This window comes from Notolepis coatsorum (assembly GCF_963971535.1).
Source record: "Notolepis coatsorum genome assembly, chromosome: 7".
In the NCBI taxonomy this organism is placed as follows: domain Eukaryota; kingdom Metazoa; phylum Chordata; class Actinopteri; order Aulopiformes; family Paralepididae; genus Notolepis; species Notolepis coatsorum.
The window spans coordinates 176691515-176712460 of NC_140171.1; the positions used below are offsets into that span (position 1 = coordinate 176691515).

A 20946-nucleotide genomic window follows, 5' to 3' on the forward strand; every position below is an offset into this window, starting at 1 on the left:
CTCCTCTCTGCCCCCTCCTCTCTCTGCCCCCTCCTCTCTCTGCCCCCTCCTCTCTCTGCCACCTCCTCTCTGCCCCCTCCTCTCTCTGCCACCTCCTCTCTCTGCCCCCTCCTCTCTCTGCCCCCTCCTCTCTCTGCCCCCTCCTCTCTCTGCCCCCTCCTCTCTGCCCCCTCCTCTCTCTGCCCCCTCCTCTCTCTGCCCCCTCCTCTCTCTGCCACCTCCTCTCTGCCCCCTCCTCTCTGCCACCTCCTCTCTGCCCCCCTCAGGGGCTCTGCCACCTCCTCTCTGCCCCCTCAGGGGCTCTGCCACCTCCTCTCTCTGCCACCTCCTCTCTCTGCCACCTCCTCTCTCTGCCCCCTCAGGGGCTCTGCCACCTCCTCTCTCTGCCACCTCCTCTCTCTGCCACCTCCTCTCTCTGCCACCTCCTCTCTCTGCCCCCCTCAGGGGCTCTGCCACCTCCTCTCTGCCACCTCCTCTCTGCCCCCCTCAGGGGCTCTGCCACCTCCTCTCTCTGCCACCTCCTCTCTCTGCCACCTCCTCTCTCTGCCACCTCCTCTCTCTGCCCCCTCCTCTCTCTGCCCCCCTCAGGGGCTCTGCCACCTCCTCTCTCTGCCCCCTCCTCTCTCTGCCACCTCCTCTCTGCCCCCTCCTCTCTCTGCCACCTCCTCTCTCTGCCCCCTCCTCTCTCTGCCCCCTCCTCTCTGCCACCTCCTCTCTCTGCCCCCTCAGGGGCTCTGCCACCTCCTCTCTGCCACCTCCTCTCTCTGCCCCCTCCTCTCTCTGCCACCTCCTCTCTCTGCCCCCTCAGGGGCTCTGCCACCTCCTCTCTGCCCCCTCAGGGGCTCTGCCACCTCCTCTCTCTGCCACCTCCTCTCTCTGCCCCCCTCAGGGGCTCTGCCACCTCCTCTCTCTGCCCCCCTCAGGGGCTCTGCCACCTCCTCTCTGCCACCTCCTCTCTGCCACCTCCTCTCTGCCCCCCTCAGGGGCTCTGCCACCTCCTCTCTGCCACCTCCTCTCTGCCCCCCTCAGGGGCTCTGCCACCTCCTCTCTCTGCCACCTCCTCTCTGCCACCTCCTCTCTGCCCCCCTCAGGGGCTCTGCCACCTCCTCTCTCTGCCACCTCCTCTCTCTGCCCCCTCCTCTCTGCCACCTCCTCTCTGCCCCCCTCAGGGGCTCTGCCACCTCCTCTCTCTGCCACCTCCTCTCTCTGCCACCTCCTCTCTCTGCCACCTCCTCTCTCTGCCCCCCTCAGGGGCTCTGCCACCTCCTCTCTGCCACCTCCTCTCTCTGCCACCTCCTCTCTCTGCCCCCCTCAGGGGCTCTGCCACCTCCTCTCTGCCACCTCCTCTCTGCTGCCCCTATTGGCTGATCAGCCTGGCATTCGTGTGCCATGATGTCCGGAATCAACCAGGAAATAGCTAATGGCTAATAGTTGTCGTGGTCGTTGTCGAACATCTATAATAATCACAAGATACATTCAGATCTAACTAAATGGATTCATGGAGACACATTTATGGAAAGTTCAAGACCAGACCACGAAGCTTCTGGAAGGTTAGAGGGACAAGCAGCGCTTCCAATCCGTGATGATGGCAGAGAGTTCAGCTCCGGAGAGAGTGATTTGCACTCCGAGCTCAATCTGAAAAGCCCTGTTTGGAAATACTTCAGATTCATGCTGAACCAGTCAGCTGTTGTTACCATTTCCAGTTTGAAGTCGTCTTTGTGGACCGCTAGGTTTCTGTAGAAGCCTAGGATGTGTTCTACCCCATGATGCCCTGAGTGGGAGGGTAGTTTATTAACCAGTATTGTGGCTATATTTGTAAAGAAAATGTTTAAGTAATTGGCTACATCCAGCGTGTCTGTGATGAGCGTTTTCTGTCTTTATGTTAAGTTCACTGGGTTTGTTTTTGTTTTCCTCAGTTTTATCATTGATGAATTGTTTTGTGTGCAGATTTGATCATGGTGTCTACATCGTTTCTTAGTCTGTTTCTTTGTTGTTTGAGTTCAACCACGTGGGCTTGGAGATCACTGCTGGAGCTTTTGGCAAGCTTTGATTGACTTTTATGAAGTTCAGAGCATTTTTTGTCTCTGGTTTTCATAGTCAGTATGTCTGAGTGCAAGATCTTTAACCCTGGTGGTTCTTAGGGGGGCCATGTTGTGTAGTATTGATGAGAATTTGGTTTGGAATCCAAGCCATCCAAGCCATGTTTGAATCCAAGCCATGTTTCTTCAACTACCACTACCACTGAGCTCATCTGACCAGTCCATGCTCTCCAGTTCTTGGTTAAAGGCCTCACTAGAGTAGGTTTTGAGGTCCCTAAATGTGACTTTGTTTTAGCTTTTTGCAGGTACAGAATATCATATAATGATCGCTTAACCCGCATGCTATAACCCCTTTATTGGAGATTCTGGACTTTTCAGAGGCCAGAATGAGATCAATGGTAGTTTGTGTTGAATCACACACTCTTGTGGGTTGGGTGATTCGTTGGCTGACACCGTGCAGAGCACAAAACCTACTGAAGGACTTGGTGACGGGTGCTTCTTTACGCAGCATATCCGTGTTCCAGTCCCCAATAAGATTTCTTTCTACATCTTCAACCCCAGATAAACACCCATCAGGTATATCATAAAAAACACTCCGCTCTGGTGTTCTGTAGATGGTGCCGACTAGTGCAGTCTTAGCCCTTTCCAACATAATTTTCAACCCATACCGTAAATTGTGTCATAATGATTCAGGTCAGTACGGTTAATGAACGGTATCTTTGTGTATACATGCAGACACCACCTCCACATTTGTTCCTATCATTTCTGACGATTGAGTAGTTTTCTATTTCTATCTCAGGGTATTTTTTTTTTTATTTCAGAGAAACATAGGATGTTTGCCTTACCGTTAATAATCATTTGTCTGATTTCAGCCATGCAGTTTGGGTCTTAGGCTGTTAATGTTCAGATGAAATATGTGCAGTCCATTAGAATTTATTATTTCGTTGATTGTAGAATCACTATTGTGTTATTTCAGTTGGCAATATAGACATTTTATTTATATGATAATGTGTCACAATAATATTCACACCTGTGTTTTGGTTGCCTGATCAACTCCATTTCCGTCTTCAGTATACTATAGATCTGTACTGACCGGAACCTGGGGACTATAAACAGATCTGGACTGACCGGAACCTGGGGACTATAAACAGATCTGGACAGAACCTGGGGATTATAAACAGATCTGGACAGAACCTGGGGACTATAAACAGATCTGGACAGAACCTGGGGACTATAAACAGATCTGACCAGAACCTGGGGACTATAAACAGATCTGGACTGAACCTGGGGACTATAAACAGATCTGGACAGAACCTGGGGATTATAAACAGATCTGGACAGAACCTGGGGACTATAAACAGATCTGGACAGAACCTGGGGATTATAAACAGATCTGGACAGAACCTGGGGACTATAAACAGATCTGGACTGACCAGAACCTGGGGACTATAAACAGATCTGGACAGAACCTGGGGATTATAAACAGATCTGGACTGAACCTGGGGATTATAAACAGATCTGGACTGAACCTGGGGATTATAAACAGATCTGGACTGAACCTGGGGACTATAAACAGATCTGGACAGAACCTGGGGACTATAAACAGATCTGGACAGAACCTGGGGATTATAAACAGATCTGGACAGAACCTGGGGACTATAAACAGATCTGGACTGACCAGAACCTGGGGACTATAAACAGATCTGGACAGAACCTGGGGACTATAAACAGATCTGGACTGACCAGAACCTGGGGACTATAAACAGATCTGGACTGAACCTGGGGACTATAAACAGATCTGGACAGAACCTGGGGACTATAAACAGATCTGGACTGAACCTGGGGACTATAAACAGATCTGGACAGAACCTGGGGACTATAAACAGATCTGGACTGAACCTGGGGACTATAAACAGATCTGGACAGAACCTGGGGATTATAAACAGATCTGGACTGAACCTGGGGACTATAAACAGATCTGGACAGAACCTGGGGACTATAAACAGATCTGGACTGAACCTGGGGACTATAAACAGATCTGGACAGAACCTGGGGACTATAAACAGATCTGGACAGAACCTGGGGATTATAAACAGATCTGAACTGAACCTGGGGACTATAAACAGATCTGGACTGAACCTGGGGACTATAAACAGATCTGGACTGAACCTGGGGACTATAAACAGATCTGGACTGAACCTGGGGACTATAAACAGATCTGGACTGACCAGAACCTGGGGACTATAAACAGATCTGGACAGAACCTGGGGACTATAAACAGATCTGGACAGAACCTGGGGATTATAAACAGATCTGGACTGAACCTGGGGATTATAAACAGATCTGGACAGAACCTGGGGATTATAAACAGATCTGGACAGAACCTGGGGACTATAAACAGATCTGGACTGAACCTGGGGACTATAAACAGATCTGGACTGACCAGAACCTGGGGATTATAAACAGATCTGGACAGAACCTGGGGACTATAAACAGATCTGGACTGACCAGAACCTGGGGACTATAAACAGATCTGGACAGAACCTGGGGATTATAAACAGATCTGGACTGAACCTGGGGATTATAAACAGATCTGGACTGAACCTGGGGATTATAAACAGATCTGGACTGAACCTGGGGACTATAAACAGATCTGGACAGAACCTGGGGACTATAAACAGATCTGGACAGAACCTGGGGATTATAAACAGATCTGGACAGAACCTGGGGACTATAAACAGATCTGGACTGACCAGAACCTGGGGACTATAAACAGATCTGGACAGAACCTGGGGACTATAAACAGATCTGGACTGACCAGAACCTGGGGACTATAAACAGATCTGGACTGAACCTGGGGACTATAAACAGATCTGGACAGAACCTGGGGACTATAAACAGATCTGGACTGAACCTGGGGACTATAAACAGATCTGGACAGAACCTGGGGACTATAAACAGATCTGGACTGAACCTGGGGACTATAAACAGATCTGGACAGAACCTGGGGATTATAAACAGATCTGGACTGAACCTGGGGACTATAAACAGATCTGGACAGAACCTGGGGACTATAAACAGATCTGGACTGAACCTGGGGACTATAAACAGATCTGGACAGAACCTGGGGACTATAAACAGATCTGGACAGAACCTGGGGATTATAAACAGATCTGAACTGAACCTGGGGACTATAAACAGATCTGGACTGAACCTGGGGACTATAAACAGATCTGGACTGAACCTGGGGACTATAAACAGATCTGGACTGAACCTGGGGACTATAAACAGATCTGGACTGACCAGAACCTGGGGACTATAAACAGATCTGGACAGAACCTGGGGACTATAAACAGATCTGGACAGAACCTGGGGATTATAAACAGATCTGGACTGAACCTGGGGATTATAAACAGATCTGGACAGAACCTGGGGATTATAAACAGATCTGGACAGAACCTGGGGACTATAAACAGATCTGGACTGAACCTGGGGACTATAAACAGATCTGGACTGACCAGAACCTGGGGATTATAAACAGATCTGGACAGAACCTGGGGACTATAAACAGATCTGGACTGAACCTGGGGATTATAAACAGATCTGGACTGAACCTGGGGATTATAAACAGATCTGGACTGAACCTGGGGACTATAAACAGATCTGGACAGAACCTGGGGACTATAAACAGATCTGGACTGAACCTGGGGACTATAAACAGATCTGGACAGAACCTGGGGACTATAAACAGATCTGGACTGAACCTGGGGATTATAAACAGATCTGGACAGAACCTGGGGATTATAAACAGATCTGGACAGAACCTGGGGACTATAAACAGATCTGAACTGACCGGAACCGGTACTTCCTGTACTTCCTGTACTTCCTGTACTTCCGTTTACACACTTTAGGAGGCATATCTTGTCCAGCCTAGGGAAGGTACAATAAGAGTTTTCTTCTTCCTGTTTCTTTCGGCCCTGGGATTTAGTGGATCATATTACAGTAAGTGAACTATATGTACTGAAGACACAGTTGGACTGTAACAATCAGCGATGTCACAGATTAATCTGATTACTGATTACTCCTTTAAAAAGTTATCTAGTTACTTTACTGATTACTTGATTATCAAAGTAACTTAGTTACTTTGAAAGTAACTAGGTTACGAAGTCGTCGTCGTCCCCCCTGCTGCTGCCACAAGAATGACAACAGTTTTTTTTTTTAATAATGCTTTATTGAAAGTGCATATGTCATAAATCATGATTGGCTGCTCAGACAGGTCATCATGAGACGTCATCAGCCATCAGGCCATACTCCGGTCTAGCTGACTGTACCCCTGGCTCTCTTATCATCAGCATCATGAGATAGTAACTAAATAGTAACTCACAGCCACTTGGAAAAGTAACTGTAATCAGATTACTGGCTTGTAAAAAGTAACAAGTTAGATTACTATTTACTGAAAAAAGTAATCAGATTACAGTAACTAGTTACTTAGTAACTAGTTACTGGCATCACTGGTAACAATTCCATGTACGAATAAATAAAAATGAAATGAAAATGAAAAATAGCCTGATCATTGATTGATAGAGTAATATGGGGTTCTTAACCTGATAAATCAAAAGGATTTATTTATGTAAAAATTACGTATACATCTATGCAAATGCATATTGTGGTGGGGGGGGGGGCTGCCCAAATTCAGACATTTCTAAGAAGCTGCGCTTCGTATGTTAATAGTGGAATTCAGAATGAATGAATGAATGAATGAATGAAAACTTTATTTAACAGATTGCAGAATGGGTACAATACAGTACGGCTCAATACATACAATTGTTAAGGGGATGCAGACCTGAGAAAGACGTTTGTCTTGTTTCCATCAGGGTCCCCCATTTTCAATTCATATAGACATATATGACATACATGACATACATGACATACAGATAGTCAGTACTGCTACATCTATACATTTATGACATACCAGATTTGCAAATACAGTACTGTTTGTGATACAGAAGGAGTCAAGAAAAGGGAGTATATACATTTGACGTAGAAACTGTACATTGGAGGAGGTTGGGTGGGGGGGGTTGGGTACATTGGGATATTGACAACCATACTGGGTAATTTACATTGGAGGTGGTTGGGGGGGGGGCCGGGGGGCCGGGGGGCACACTGTATAAACAAGTAACACTGTACATTGAGGGGGGGGGGGGAGACACTGTACAAACAAACACAATTGTACATTGAACTATTGACAAAACCATACTAGGTAAATGACTGTACATTGGAGGGGGTTGGGTTAGGATATTTACAGGGGCCAGTGTTGAATTGCAGTCTCCCGTAGGTGTCCCTTGAAAGTGGGTAGTGATCCACATTCCTTTACAGCTTTGGGTAGGGCGTTCCACATTGATGTGGCATAATTGCGAAACGTGTTTAGTCCCTTATTTGAGCCGGGTATGTCTGGAAAAAAAAATGCAAACCCAGAATTTTTTACAGGAAACAAGCTTCCTGTGTTGCAACGGTAGACCACTACACTTCCGCGTTACATTGAAATCGGGGAGGAGATTGCGGGGGGAGCAAATTAATGAATGTGGATGAGAGCCGTGATGTAAGTGGTTGCAGCTACGGCTGTGGGGGTGCTAGAGACATGATCGAATAGACTTGTATGCGCCTGAATCTCCTGAACACGGCGCGACCCATTCCTAATCGATCAGAACTAAATCGGCAGAGAAAAAGCCCATTTTTAAGCACCTATTCCCCATGCACATGCGCAGATTGCCCACGGATTGTGACGCCACGCACACCCGCCCTGGACTGTTCCATCAGAGGGGGGAGCTTCGGTGGCCAGTGTCCTTTCAGCCGAACAGGATAATGAAACAATGATCCCACTAAATGGCCAGACGCGTCTTATGGCGACATCTACAATTAGCTCATTGAGTCTCCAGGTAGACTGTTTATATTTAAGTGCAGTGGTCTGTAGCCACTCACACTACCACCGAAGCTCCCCCCTCTTATACCCGGCACTTATCACCTAGTCTTTGCTTAGCATAACAAAGAAAGAGAAGTGCAAGACCAAAATCGAAGCCCTGTGGGGAGTTTGCTTGAGCTGGTCTGTGCACACGTGAGGGAACATGTATGCGCGTGCACGTGCGCGCACGTGCGCGGGATCGCGCGTGCACCTGGCGTCCAGGCAGTTCTGATATTACGACTGCACCCCTGATTGAGCCGTACTGTATTGTACCCATTCTGCAATCTGTTAATAAAGTTTTCAATCAATCAATCAATCAATCAATCAATCAATGTACATTACACAATGAAATGCTTGGTTCATACAGTAAACAGTTAAAAGAATAAAGGCCAAACACTATACAAAATATACAATATACAAACTAAAGTACAACCTAAAGTACAAAGTGAATTACAAAATGCAAACAATAAAGTACAAATGCAAGCTTTTTCAAATGCAAAAATGCAAGGATAAATTAATGCAAGGATCAATCATTCATTAGTTCATAGCATCATATTCTAGCTATACATTTGAGAACCACTGCCGGTAAATCATGAGGAGAAAACCGACGAAGGAGCCACGCGTTGTCGAACTTTATTTACCCCCCCCCCCCCCTAAATTATTGATCAAGCGATAGTACCCTAAAGTTTAAACCAAACGACCCTGGATCATACTGTAATTACTGTATATACACACAAACAAAACTTCACTACTTTGCAGTGACAGGTGAGAGCTACCAATCACTGCCTACAGCTCGAAGAGGAATAGCTTTTAATAATAATAATAATAATAATAATAATAATAATAATAATAATAATAATAATAATAATAATAATAATAATAATAATAATAATAATAATAATAATAATAATAATAAACTTGATTTATTAACAGTTTTTTGGCAATGGACGCACAATTCACAGCTATTAACTCGCTGTTCTGTTGGAGAAGATGATGTTCTCAATCATAGCTGCTATACAATAATAATATACAAAACGGAGAATATATAGAAATAATTTGAGCAGCGCGGCCTGTCTGGCAGCTTTTGGAGGAAATGTATTTAAAATGTGAAATAGCTATTAGCTATGGAGTAACGCACTGTACGTCTGATGTAAATAGCAGGCTACAATATGATATTACAGGTAAATATATTATTGCAAAGGAAATGGAATAATTAATCATTTGATATAGACCATTACTCTATTGATGAAGAGTAACCTGTGAACTTATTGTAAAGTAGACGACTTACCTTTAATTAAACACGGATCGCTGGTGAAGTGCTCTCTTATTGTTTCCGTCACGTTATTAATAATAAACTGTCTCCGTCACGTTATTGATAATAAACTGTCTCCTGCAGGGCGTCGCCTTATTGCCCCCCGCGTCGCGGCACGACGCACATCGCGCGCACATCAACAATTTGTTTGCATTATTTATTTCTGACTATACCTAAATGTTAATGTGAGCGATCTGTGGCGCAGCATCGCCTCGGGATTATTAATAAAGTACTGTTCTATTCTATTCTTCTAAGACGCGTCCTTGGATACAAGGTCCACCAAAGTGTTCACGTAAACAATATGAACTGAACTGTTCCCTTCCTCTCTTTCTAATAGCCGGATGAATCTGGACGCCACGGTGAATGCCGAGGAATAACAACTCGGCATTTTGACATGTATAGTTTTATCTATTGATGGCATCTTATAGCGCAGGACGTGGATGTTGTGGAGTTGTAGAAACCAAAGCTACAGCCCCATTGTCATGGAGATAACCAACCACTGATGTAGGTAATGATGATCCAGCTTCTAGCCTATTGTTGCTTCAGTTAACCATATAGTGTGTGCACTGTGTGTCACTGCTGTAGTGTAGTGGGAGGAGTGCAGCACTTCTGCAGAAGTTCAACAATGACGCCAGCCTACTGTACCGGTACCACAGTGTTATGGAATATATCACCATAGTTGTGGTGAGTGTCTCCTGTAAAGGGGAAGCTACCCCCCCCCCCCCCCCAGATATGCTGCTTCAATCATAGTTGACTAAACAGTTTCTCTTTCAAGGTGAGGCACCAGTTGACAACCGTGATTTGGGCTGGATTATAGGAACATCTGGAGATATTATCATATTGTGCCTCTACAACGGGATCTACTGTAGTTTCATAAAAACTATATAAAGCAATCGTCAAAAGCAATTATAAATATCATATTTCTACATTTGTGTCAAGATGTAGGCTACACCAAGCTATAGTGAAAAGGGTTTTTCTCAAAATGACCCTTTATGCAAAACACTGTTTTTCATTTCATAAAATCATTGTGAACAAGCTATTTAGTTATGCATCACACATGGAACATAAAAGTGAACTCTGACTTAATCCACTGAGAAAAAATAATTTAAACGATTTATATATATATATATATATATATATATATATATATATATATATATATATATATATATAAAATCGTTTAAATTCTTTAATTATTATTATTATTCTTTATTCTTTAGCAAATATATATATATTTGCTCATTTGAGTGTTAGTAACTAAATATATAAAAGTCATAATACAAAATATAGTTTATTTTGTTATTTTGTTCAAGTGAAAGTGGTTCCCTCTACGACGAGCTAGTCAAGATGAGAAGCACGTTCAGCCACAGACTCATACCCCCCCGACACTCAACTAACCGCCTCGGACGCGTCTATACTTTCCGTAGCCTTTTTCATTTCTGGCAGACGCTCTCTGATTGGCCACTGTTGCCCAATCGCGTGACGAGCTGTGTCTTTGCCCATTTCCACGTCGAACAGCCTGCAAACTACCTGGCGTTCTATCGCCATGCTCTAAGACAAACTCTAACCTTAACCAACTTCGAAAGAGTGCCTAAGCTTAACCGTCGAAAGAACTTGCCGTCACGCTCTAAGACAAACTCTAACCTTAACCAACTTCGAAAGAGTGCCTAAGCTTAACCAGTGTAGGAACAGGCGTCGGCCAATCAGAGAGCGTCTTGCCAGAAATGCGGCTACGGAAAGTATAGACGCGCCTCGGACAGTCCTTCATACCAGCAGCCATCAGGCTCCACAACAGTGGGCAGGGACTGCTGCCAGACATCCAACTGGAACTAATAGGAGCCTAAAAGGACAATATACTACCTTATGCATACCTTATGTGAATACTTCATCAGATAATATATTTATTATTTATAGATTATATATTAGATTACATTTAGATTATTGGATTATATATTGCATACATTTTGGATTTTAGCATTTAGTTTATTTTTTTCAAATTATATATTAGATTTAGATGATTGGATTATTAGATTATATATTGTAACTATTGTAGGGCAAATATAACTGAGAGGGCATACATACCCTCATCTCGCACCTTGTTGCCCATATGCACATGTCCAGAGTTAATTATATTGATTTGTTATATTGTTTACACTGCTTTGTTATACCTGTACCCCCCCCCCCCCCCCCCATGCTGCTATGATGCCTGGATCCATCTTCTCTCTCTGACAGCTTGTGAGCTCATCAACAGCATATTGTGCTGCTGTCCAACATGTCGCTGAGTGTGAAGTGATCACCTCTGCAGGGGGGGTTACGTTTTACCCAATATGTGTGCAGGGGCAGGTTCTGGTCATCCAGAGGTTCCCGGTTCGATTCCCGCTCCTCCCGGGGCAGCGTGTCGATGTGTCCATGAGCAAGACACTTAACCCCTAACTGCTCCTGATGAGCAGGTCGGCACCTCGCATGGTCGCCTCCGCCGTCGGTGTGTGAACGTGTGAGTGTCAACGGGTCAAATGTGAGGAACAAATTGTAAAGCGCTTTGGATAAAAACTGTTATATAAATGCACCATGTATCTGACTTTGTATCTCAACAAGTAATAGTAATAGTAATAATAGTAATAGTAATAGTAGCAAGTAATAGTAATAATAAATGGAATTTTCTGTGCACATTCATGACCCAAGAGGAAGAAACCCGTTGGTTGTGGTGACCCCATGACACTTCCTCTTCAATCTTCAAACGAGCGCATCTCCCGACACGTTTGTCCTACAGTCACAAGCTCTGCTGTAAACATTCATTATCCCTAGAAGAAGACACATAATTGATTTAGGTGACACCATTACATTTCCACTTGCGCCACCATCAGGCCAAACTGAGAGCAAGATATTTAAAAAGTAATGGTCGGATTGCTATATAATTTGCTGTGCAAATTCATGACCCCAGGGGGAAGAAATCTAGTTATTTTGGTGACCAAACCTTTCCTCTGTCACCCCCATCAGGCATCAGGCCAAACTTTCCATTTTCAAATGAGGATATCTTCGGACACATTAGTCGTACTGCACAGTCACACAATTATGACCCATAGAAGGAGACACCTGTTGACTTTGGCAAACCTGTGATCTATATCCTCTTGTGCCAACATATGGATTTATAGCCTGGGTCTGTCAAGACATGGCAACTCTTGTTATTGAAGATATAATGTTTGTTTGCAATGTTTGCCACTTCATCCAGAACGGCACACCCCGGTCAGAGAGCGGACACAGACACAGAGAACAGTCCTTTGTAGTTTAATTAGGATCACATGATGGAAGGAGAGTGATCTCTCAGAGTGCTTTCCATCCAGGTTGTAAGGCTGGATGGAACAATGAAAGATTGAGTGAGTGAGTGAGTGAGTGAGTGAGTGAGTGAGTGAGTGAGTGAGTGAGTGGTATTCTGCAACAGATAAGCAGAACATACAATAATTAACAGAGGTGTTACAGAGGTGGGCTGTGTGCCCCCAGGTGTTACAGAGGTGGGCTGTGTGCCCCCAGGTGTTACAGAGGTGGGCTGTGTGCCCCCCAGGTGTTACAGAGGTGGGCTGTGTGCCCCAGGTGTTACAGAGGTGGGCTGTGTGCCCCCAGGTGTTACAGAGGTGGGCTGTGTGCCCCCAGGTGTTACAGAGGTGGGCTGTGTGCCCCCCAGGTGTTACAGAGGTGGGCTGTGTGCCCCAGGTGTTACAGAGGTGGGCTGTGTGCCCCCCAGGTGTTACAGAGGTGGGCTGTGTGCCCCCCAGGTGTTACAGAGGTGGGCTGTGTGCCCCAGGTGTTACAGAGGTGGGCTGTGTGCCCCCAGGTGTTACAGAGGTGGGCTGTGTGCCCCCCAGGTGTTACAGAGGTGGGCTGTGTGCCCCCCAGGTGTTACAGAGGTGGGCTGTGTGCCCCCAGGTGTTACAGAGGTGGGCTGTGTGCCCCCAGGTGTTACAGAGGTGGGCTGTGTGCCCCCAGGTGTTACAGAGGTGGGCTGTGTGCCCCCAGGTGTTACAGAGGTGGGCTGTGTGCCCCCAGGTGTTACAGAGGTGGGCTGTGTGCCCCCCAGGTGTTACAGAGGTGGGCTGTGTGCCCCCAGGTGTTACAGAGGTGGGCTGTGTGCCCCCAGGTGTTACAGAGGTGGGCTGTGTGCCCCCCAGGTGTTACAGAGGTGGGCTGTGTGCCCCCCAGGTGTTACAGAGGTGGGCTGTGTGCCCCCCAGGTGTTACAGAGGTGGGCTGTGTGCCCCCAGGTGTTACAGAGGTGGGCTGTGTGCCCCCCAGGTGTTACAGAGGTGGGCTGTGTGCCCCAGGTGTTATAGAGGTGGGCTGTGTGCCCCCAGGTGTTACAGAGGTGGGCTGTGTGCCCCCCAGGTGTTACAGAGGTGGGCTGTGTGCCCCCCAGGTGTTACAGAGGTGGGCTGTGTGCCCCCCAGGTGTTACAGAGGTGGGCTGTGTGCCCCCCAGGTGGGCTGTGTGCCCCCCAGGTGGGCTGTGTGCCCCCCAGGTGTTACAGAGGTGGGCTGTGTGCCCCCCAGGTGTTACAGAGGTGGGCTGTGTGCCCCCCAGGTGTTACAGAGGTGGGCTGTGCCCCCAGGTGTTACAGAGGTGGGCTGTGTGCCCCCCAGGTGTTACAGAGGTGGGCTGTGTGCCCCCAGGTGTTACAGAGGTGGGCTGTGTGCCCCCAGGTGTTACAGAGGTGGGCTGTGTGCCCCAGGTGTTACAGAGGTGGGCTGTGTGCCCCCAGGTGTTACAGAGGTGGGCTGTGTGCCCCAGGTGTTACAGAGGTGGGCTGTGTGCCCCAGGTGTTACAGAGGTGGGCTGTGTGCCCCCCAGGTGTTACAGAGGTGGGCTGTGTGCCCCCCAGGTGTTACAGAGGTGGGCTGTGTGCCCCAGGTGTTACAGAGGTGGGCTGTGTGCCCCCCCAGGTGTTAGAGAGGTGGGCTGTGTGCCCCCAGGTGTTACAGAGGTGGGCTGTGTGCCCCAGGTGTTACAGAGGTGGGCTGTGTGCCCCCAGGTGTTACAGAGGTGGGCTGTGTGCCCCAGGTGTTACAGAGGTGGGCTGTGTGCCCCCAGGTGTTACAGAGGTGGGCTGTGTGCCCCCCAGGTGTTACAGAGGTGGGCTGTGTGCCCCCAGGTGTTACAGAGGTGGGCTGTGTGCCCCCCAGGTGTTACAGAGGTGGGCTGTGTGCCCCCCAGGTGTTACAGAGGTGGGCTGTGTGCCCCCCAGGTGTTAGAGAGGTGGGCTGTGTGCCCCCCAGGTGTTACAGAGGTGGGCTGTGTGCCCCAGGTGTTACAGAGGTGGGCTGTGTGCCCCCCAGGTGTTACAGAGGTGGGCTGTGTGCCCCCCAGGTGTTACAGAGGTGGGCTGTGTGCCCCCAGGTGTTACAGAGGTGGGCTGTGTGCCCCCCAGGTGTTACAGAGGTGGGCTGTGTGCCCCCCAGGTGTTACAGAGGTGGGCTGTGTGCCCCAGGTGTTACAGAGGTGGGCTGTGTGCCCCAGGTGTTACAGAGGTGGGCTGTGTGCCCCCAGGTGTTACAGAGGTGGGCTGTGCCCCCCAGGTGTTACAGAGGTGGGCTGTGTGCCCCCCAGGTGTTACAGAGGTGGGCTGTGTGCCCCCAGGTGTTACAGAGGTGGGCTGTGTGCCCCCAGGTGTTACAGAGGTGGGCTGTGTGCCCCCCAGGTGTTACAGAGGTGGGCTGTGTGCCCCCCAGGTGTTACAGAGGTGGGCTGTGTGCCCCCCAGGTGTTACAGAGGTGGGCTGTGTGCCCCCCAGGTGTTACAGAGGTGGGCTGTGTGCCCCCAGGTGTTACAGAGGTGGGCTGTGTGCCCCCCAGGTGTTACAGAGGTGGGCTGTGTGCCCCCCAGGTGTTACAGAGGTGGGCTGTGTGCCCCCAGATGTTACAGAGGTGGGCTGTGTGCCCCCCAGGTGTTACAGAGGTGGGCTGTGTGCCCCAGGTGTTACAGAGGTGGGCTGTGTGCCCCCAGGTGTTACAGAGGTGGGCTTTGTGCCCCAGGTGTTACAGAGGTGGGCTGTGTGCCCCCAGGTGTTACAGAGGTGGGCTGTGTGCCCCAGGTGTTACAGAGGTGGGCTGTGTGCCCCCCAGGTGTTACAGAGGTGGGCTGTGTGCCCCAGGTGTTACAGAGGTGGGCTGTGTGCCCCCCAGGTGTTACAGAGGTGGGCTGTGCCCCCCAGGTGTTACAGAGGTGGGCTGTGCCCCCAGGTGTTACAGAGGTGGGCTGTGTGCCCCCAGGTGTTACAGAGGTGGGCTGTGCCCCCCAGGTGTTACAGAGGTGGGCTGTGCCCCCAGGTGTTACAGAGGTGGGCTGTGTGCCCCCAGGTGTTACAGAGGTGGGCTGTGTGCCCCCCAGGTGGGCTGTGTGCCCCCAGGTGTTACAGAGGTGGGCTGTGTGCCCCCAGGTGGGCTGTGTGCCCCCAGGTGTTACAGAGGTGGGCTGTGTGCCCCCCAGGTGGGCTGTGTGCCCCCAGGTGTTACAGAGGTGGGCTGTGTGCCCCCCAGGTGGGCTGTGTGCCCCCAGGTGTTACAGAGGTGGGCTGTGTGCCCCCAGGTGTTACAGAGGTGGGCTGTGTGCCCCAGGTGTTACAGAGGTGGGCTGTGTGCCCCCCAGGTGTTACAGAGGTGGGCTGTGTGCCCCAGGTGTTACAGAGGTGGGCTGTGTGCCCCCCAGGTGTTACAGAGGTGGGCTGTGTGCCCCCCAGGTGTTACAGAGGTGGGCTGTGTGCCCCAGGTGTTACAGAGGTGGGCTGTGTGCCCCCAGGTGTTACAGAGGTGGGCTGTGTGCCCCCAGGTGTTACAGAGGTGGGCTGTGCCCCCCAGGTGTTACAGAGGTGGGCTGTGTGCCCCCAGGTGTTACAGAGGTGGGCTGTGTGCCCCAGGTGTTACAGAGGTGGGCTGTGTGCCCCCAGGTGTTACAGAGGTGGGCTGTGTGCCCCCCAGGTGTTACAGAGGTGGGCTGTGTGCCCCCCAGGTGTTACAGAGGTGGGCTGTGTGCCCCCCAGGTGTTACAGAGGTGGGCTTTGTGCCCCCAGGTGTTACAGAGGTGGGCTGTGTGCCCCCAGGTGTTACAGAGGTGGGCTGTGTGCCCCCCCAGGTGTTACAGAGGTGGGCTGTGTGCCCCCAGGTGTTATAGAGGTGGGCTGTGTGCCCCCAGGTGTTACAGAGGTGGGCTGTGTGCCCCCCAGGTGGGCTGTGTGCCCCCAGGTGTTACAGAGGTGGGCTGTGTGCCCCCAGGTGTTACAGAGGTGGGCTGTGTGCCCCCCAGGTGGGCTGTGTGCCCCCCAGGTGTTACAGAGGTGGGCTGTGTGCCCCAGGTGTTACAGAGGTGGGCTGTGTGCCCCCCAGGTGTTACAGAGGTGGGCTGTGTGCCCCCCAGGTGTTACAGAGGTGGGCTGTGTGCCCCCAGGTGTTACAGAGGTGGGCTGTGTGCCCCCAGGTGTTACAGAGGTGGGCTGTGTGCCCCAGGTGTTACAGAGGTGGGCTGTGTGCCCCCAGGTGTTACAGAGGTGGGCTGTGTGCCCCCAGGTGTTACAGAGGTGGGCTGTGTGCCCCCCAGGTGTTACAGAGGTGGGCTGTGTGCCCCCAGGTGTTACAGAGGTGGGCTGTGTGCCCCCAGGTGTTACAGAGGTGGGCTGTGTGCCCCCCAGGTGTTACAGAGGTGGGCTGTGTGCCCCCAGGTGTTACAGAGGTGGGCTGTGTGCCCCAGGTGTTACAGAGGTGGGCTGTGTGCCCCAGGTGTTACAGAGGTGGGCTGTGTGCCCCCAGGTGTTACAGAGGTGGGCTGTGTGCCCCCAGGTGTTACAGAGGTGGGCTGTGTGCCCCCAGGTGTTACAGAGGTGGGCTGTGTGCCCCCAGGTGTTACAGAGGTGGGCTGTGTGCCCCCCAGGTGTTACAGAGGTGGGCTGTGTGCCCCCAGGTGTTACAGAGGTGGGCTGTGTGCCCCCCAGGTGTTACAGAGGTGGGCTGTGTGCCCCCAGGTGTTACAGAGGTGGGCTGTGTGCCCCCAGGTGTTACAGAGGTGGGCTGTGTGCCCCCCAGGTGTTACAGAGGTGGGCTCCCCCAGGTGTTACAGAGGTGGACTGTGTGCCCCCAGGTGTTACAGAGGTGGGCTGTGTGCCCCCCCAGGTGTTACAGAGGTGGGCTGTGTGCCCCCCAGGTGTTACAGAGGTGGGCTGTGTGCCCCCCAGGTGTTACAGAGGTGGGCTGTGTGCCCCCCAGGTGTTACAGAGGTGGGCTGTGTGCCCCCCAGGTGTTACAGAGGTGGGCTGTGTGCCCCCAGGTGTTACAGAGGTGGGCTTTGTGCCCCAGGTGTTACAGAGGTGGGCTGTGTGCCCCCCAGGTGTTACAGAGGTGGGCTGTGTGCCCCCAGGTGTTACAGAGGTGGGCTGTGTGCCCCCCAGGTGTTACAGAGGTGGGCTGTGTGCCCCCCAGGTGTTACAGAGGTGGGCTGTGTGCCCCAGGTGTTACAGAGGTGGGCTGTGTGCCCCCAGGTGTTACAGAGGTGGGCTTTGTGCCCCAGGTGTTACAGAGGTGGGCTGTGTGCCCCCAGGTGTTACAGAGGTGGGCTGTGTGCCCCCAGGTGTTACAGAGGTGGGCTGTGTGCCCCCCAGGTGTTACAGAGGTGGGCTGTGTGCCCCCAGGTGTTACAGAGGTGGGCTGTGTGCCCCCCAGGTGTTACAGAGGTGGGCTGTGTGCCCCCCAGGTGTTACAGAGGTGGGCTGTGTGCCCCAGGTGTTACAGAGGTGGGCTGTGTGCCCCCAGGTGTTACAGAGGTGGGCTGTGTGCCCCAGGTGTTACAGAGGTGGGCTGTGTGCCCCCCAGGTGGTACAGAGGTGGGCTGTGTGCCCCCCAGGTGGTACAGAGGTGGGCTGTGTGCCCCCAGGTGTTACAGAGGTGGGCTGTGTGCCCCCCAGGTGTTACAGAGGTGGGCTGTGCCCCCCAGGTGTTACAGAGGTGGGCTGTGTGCCCCCAGGTGTTACAGAGGTGGGCTGTGTGCCCCCCAGGTGTTACAGAGGTGGGCTGTGTGCCCCCCAGGTGTTACAGAGGTGGGCTGTGTGCCCCCCAGGTGTTACAGAGGTGGGCTGTGTGCCCCCCAGGTGTTACAGAGGTGGGCTGTGTGCCCCAGGTGTTACAGAGGTGGGCTGTGTGCCCCCAGGTGTTACAGAGGTGGGCTGTGTGCCCCCAGGTGTTACAGAGGTGGGCTGTGTGCCCCCCAGGTGTTACAGAGGTGGGCTGTGTGCCCCAGGTGTTACAGAGGTGGGCTGTGTGCCCCCAGGTGTTACAGAGGTGGGCTGTGTGCCCCCCCAGGTGTTACAGAGGTGGGCTGTGCCCCCCAGGTGTTACAGAGGTGGGCTGTGTGCCCCCAGGTGTTACAGAGGTGGGCTGTGTGCCCCCCAGGTGGGCTGTGTGCCCCCAGGTGTTACAGAGGTGGGCTGTGTGCCCCCAGGTGGGCTGTGTGCCCCCAGGTGTTACAGAGGTGGGCTGTGTGCCCCCCAGGTGGGCTGTGTGCCCCCAGGTGTTACAGAGGTGGGCTGTGTGCCCCCAGGTGTTACAGAGGTGGGCTGTGTGCCCCCAGGTGTTACAGAGGTGGGCTGTGTGCCCCCCAGGTGTTACAGAGGTGGGCTGTGTGCCCCCCAGGTGGTACAGAGGTGGGCTGTGTGCCCCCAGGTGTTACAGAGGTGGGCTGTGTGCCCCCAGGTGTTACAGAGGTGGGCTGTGCCCCCAGGTGTTACAGAGGTGGGCTGTGCCCCCCAGGTGTTACAGAGGTGGGCTGTGCCCCCAGGTGTTACAGAGGTGGGCTGTGTGCCCCCAGGTGTTACAGAGGTGGGCTGTGTGCCCCCAGGTGTTACAGAGGTGGGCTGTGTGCCCCCAGGTGTTACAGAGGTGGGCTGTGTGCCCCCCAGGTGTTACAGAGGTGGGCTGTGTGCCCCCAGGTGTTACAGAGGTGGGCTGTGTGCCCCCAGGTGTTACAGAGGTGGGCTGTGTGCCCCAGGTGTTACAGAGGTGGGCTGTGCCCCCAGGTGTTACAGAGGTGGGCTGTGCCCCCCAGGTGTTACAGAGGTGGGCTGTGTGCCCCCCAGGTGTTACAGAGGTGGGCTGTGTGCCCCCCCAGGTGTTACAGAGGTGGGCTGTGTGCCCCCAGGTGTTACAGAGGTGGGCTGTGTGCCCCAGGTGTTACAGAGGTGGGCTGTGTGCCCCCAGGTGTTACAGAGGTGGGCTGTGTGCCCCCCCAGGTGTTACAGAGGTGGGCTGTGTGCCCCCCAGGTGTTACAGAGGTGGGCTGTGTGCCCCCAGGTGTTACAGAGGTGGGCTGTGTGCCCCCAGGTGTTACAGAGGTGGGCTGTGTGCCCCAGGTGTTACAGAGGTGGGCTGTGTGCCCCCAGGTGTTACAGAGGTGGGCTGTGTGCCCCCCCAGGTGTTACAGAGGTGGGCTGTGCCCCCCAGGTGTTACAGAGGTGGGCTGTGTGCCCCCAGGTGTTACAGAGGTGGGCTGTGTGCCCCCCAGGTGGGCTGTGTGCCCCCAGGTGTTACAGAGGTGGGCTGTGTGCCCCCAGGTGGGCTGTGTGCCCCCAGGTGTTACAGAGGTGGGCTGTGTGCCCCCCAGGTGGGCTGTGTGCCCCCAGGTGTTACAGAGGTGGGCTGTGTGCCCCCAGGTGTTACAGAGGTGGGCTGTGTGCCCCCCAGGTGTTACAGAGGTGGGCTGTGTGCCCCCCAGGTGGTACAGAGGTGGGCTGTGTGCCCCCAGGTGTTACAGAGGTGGGCTGTGTGCCCCCAGGTGTTACAGAGGTGGGCTGTGCCCCCAGGTGTTACAGAGGTGGGCTGTGCCCCCCCAGGTGTTACAGAGGTGGGCTGTGCCCCCAGGTGTTACAGAGGTGGGCTGTGTGCCCCCAGGTGTTACAGAGGTGGGCTGTGTGCCCCCAGGTGTTACAGAGGTGGGCTGTGTGCCCCCAGGTGTTACAGAGGTGGGCTGTGTGCCCCCCAGGTGTTACAGAGGTGGGCTGTGTGCCCCCAGGTGTTACAGAGGTGGGCTGTGTGCCCCCAGGTGTTACAGAGGTGGGCTGTGTGCCCCAGGTGTTACAGAGGTGGGCTGTGCCCCCAGGTGTTACAGAGGTGGGCTGTGCCCCCCCAGGTGTTACAGAGGTGGGCTGTGTGCCCCCCAGGTGTTACAGAGGTGGGCTGTGTGCCCCCCCAGGTGTTACAGAGGTGGGCTGTGTGCCCCCAGGTGTTACAGAGGTGGGCTGTGTGCCCCAGGTGTTACAGAGGTGGGCTGTGTGCCCCCAGGTGTTACAGAGGTGGGCTGTGTGCCCCCCCAGGTGTTACAGAGGTGGGCTGTGTGCCCCCCAGGTGTTACAGAGGTGGGCTGTGTGCCCCCAGGTGTTACAGAGGTGGGCTGTGTGCCCCCAGGTGTTACAGAGGTGGGCTGTGTGCCCCCCAGGTGTTACAGAGGTGGGCTGTGCCCCCCAGGTGGTAGGCCTTGGCGGAGGTCTACACTCTACTGTTATATTAGTGAATAACCACCAAACAATAAATTAAAGATATTTGCCCCATTTTCCCAGCTCATGCATAATTAATTATCTGTCACTTCTTGTATGTGTAGCCTATACCAGTAGGATGA

General features: G+C 52.0%; 1 protein-coding gene across 1 annotated transcript in view; it reads right to left on the reverse strand.

Moving 5' to 3' along the window:
- Window positions 1-9345, reverse strand: part of LOC311231926 (N-acetyllactosaminide beta-1,3-N-acetylglucosaminyltransferase 3-like) — an 83720-nt gene extending 74375 nt beyond the window's left edge. Inside the window, exon 1 of the mRNA XM_084318559.1 lies at window positions 9287-9345. The gene's annotated coding sequence lies outside the window, so the exon portion shown is untranslated. The remainder of the gene's footprint in view (window positions 1-9286) is intronic.
- Window positions 9346-20946: the final 11601 nt, after the last annotated feature.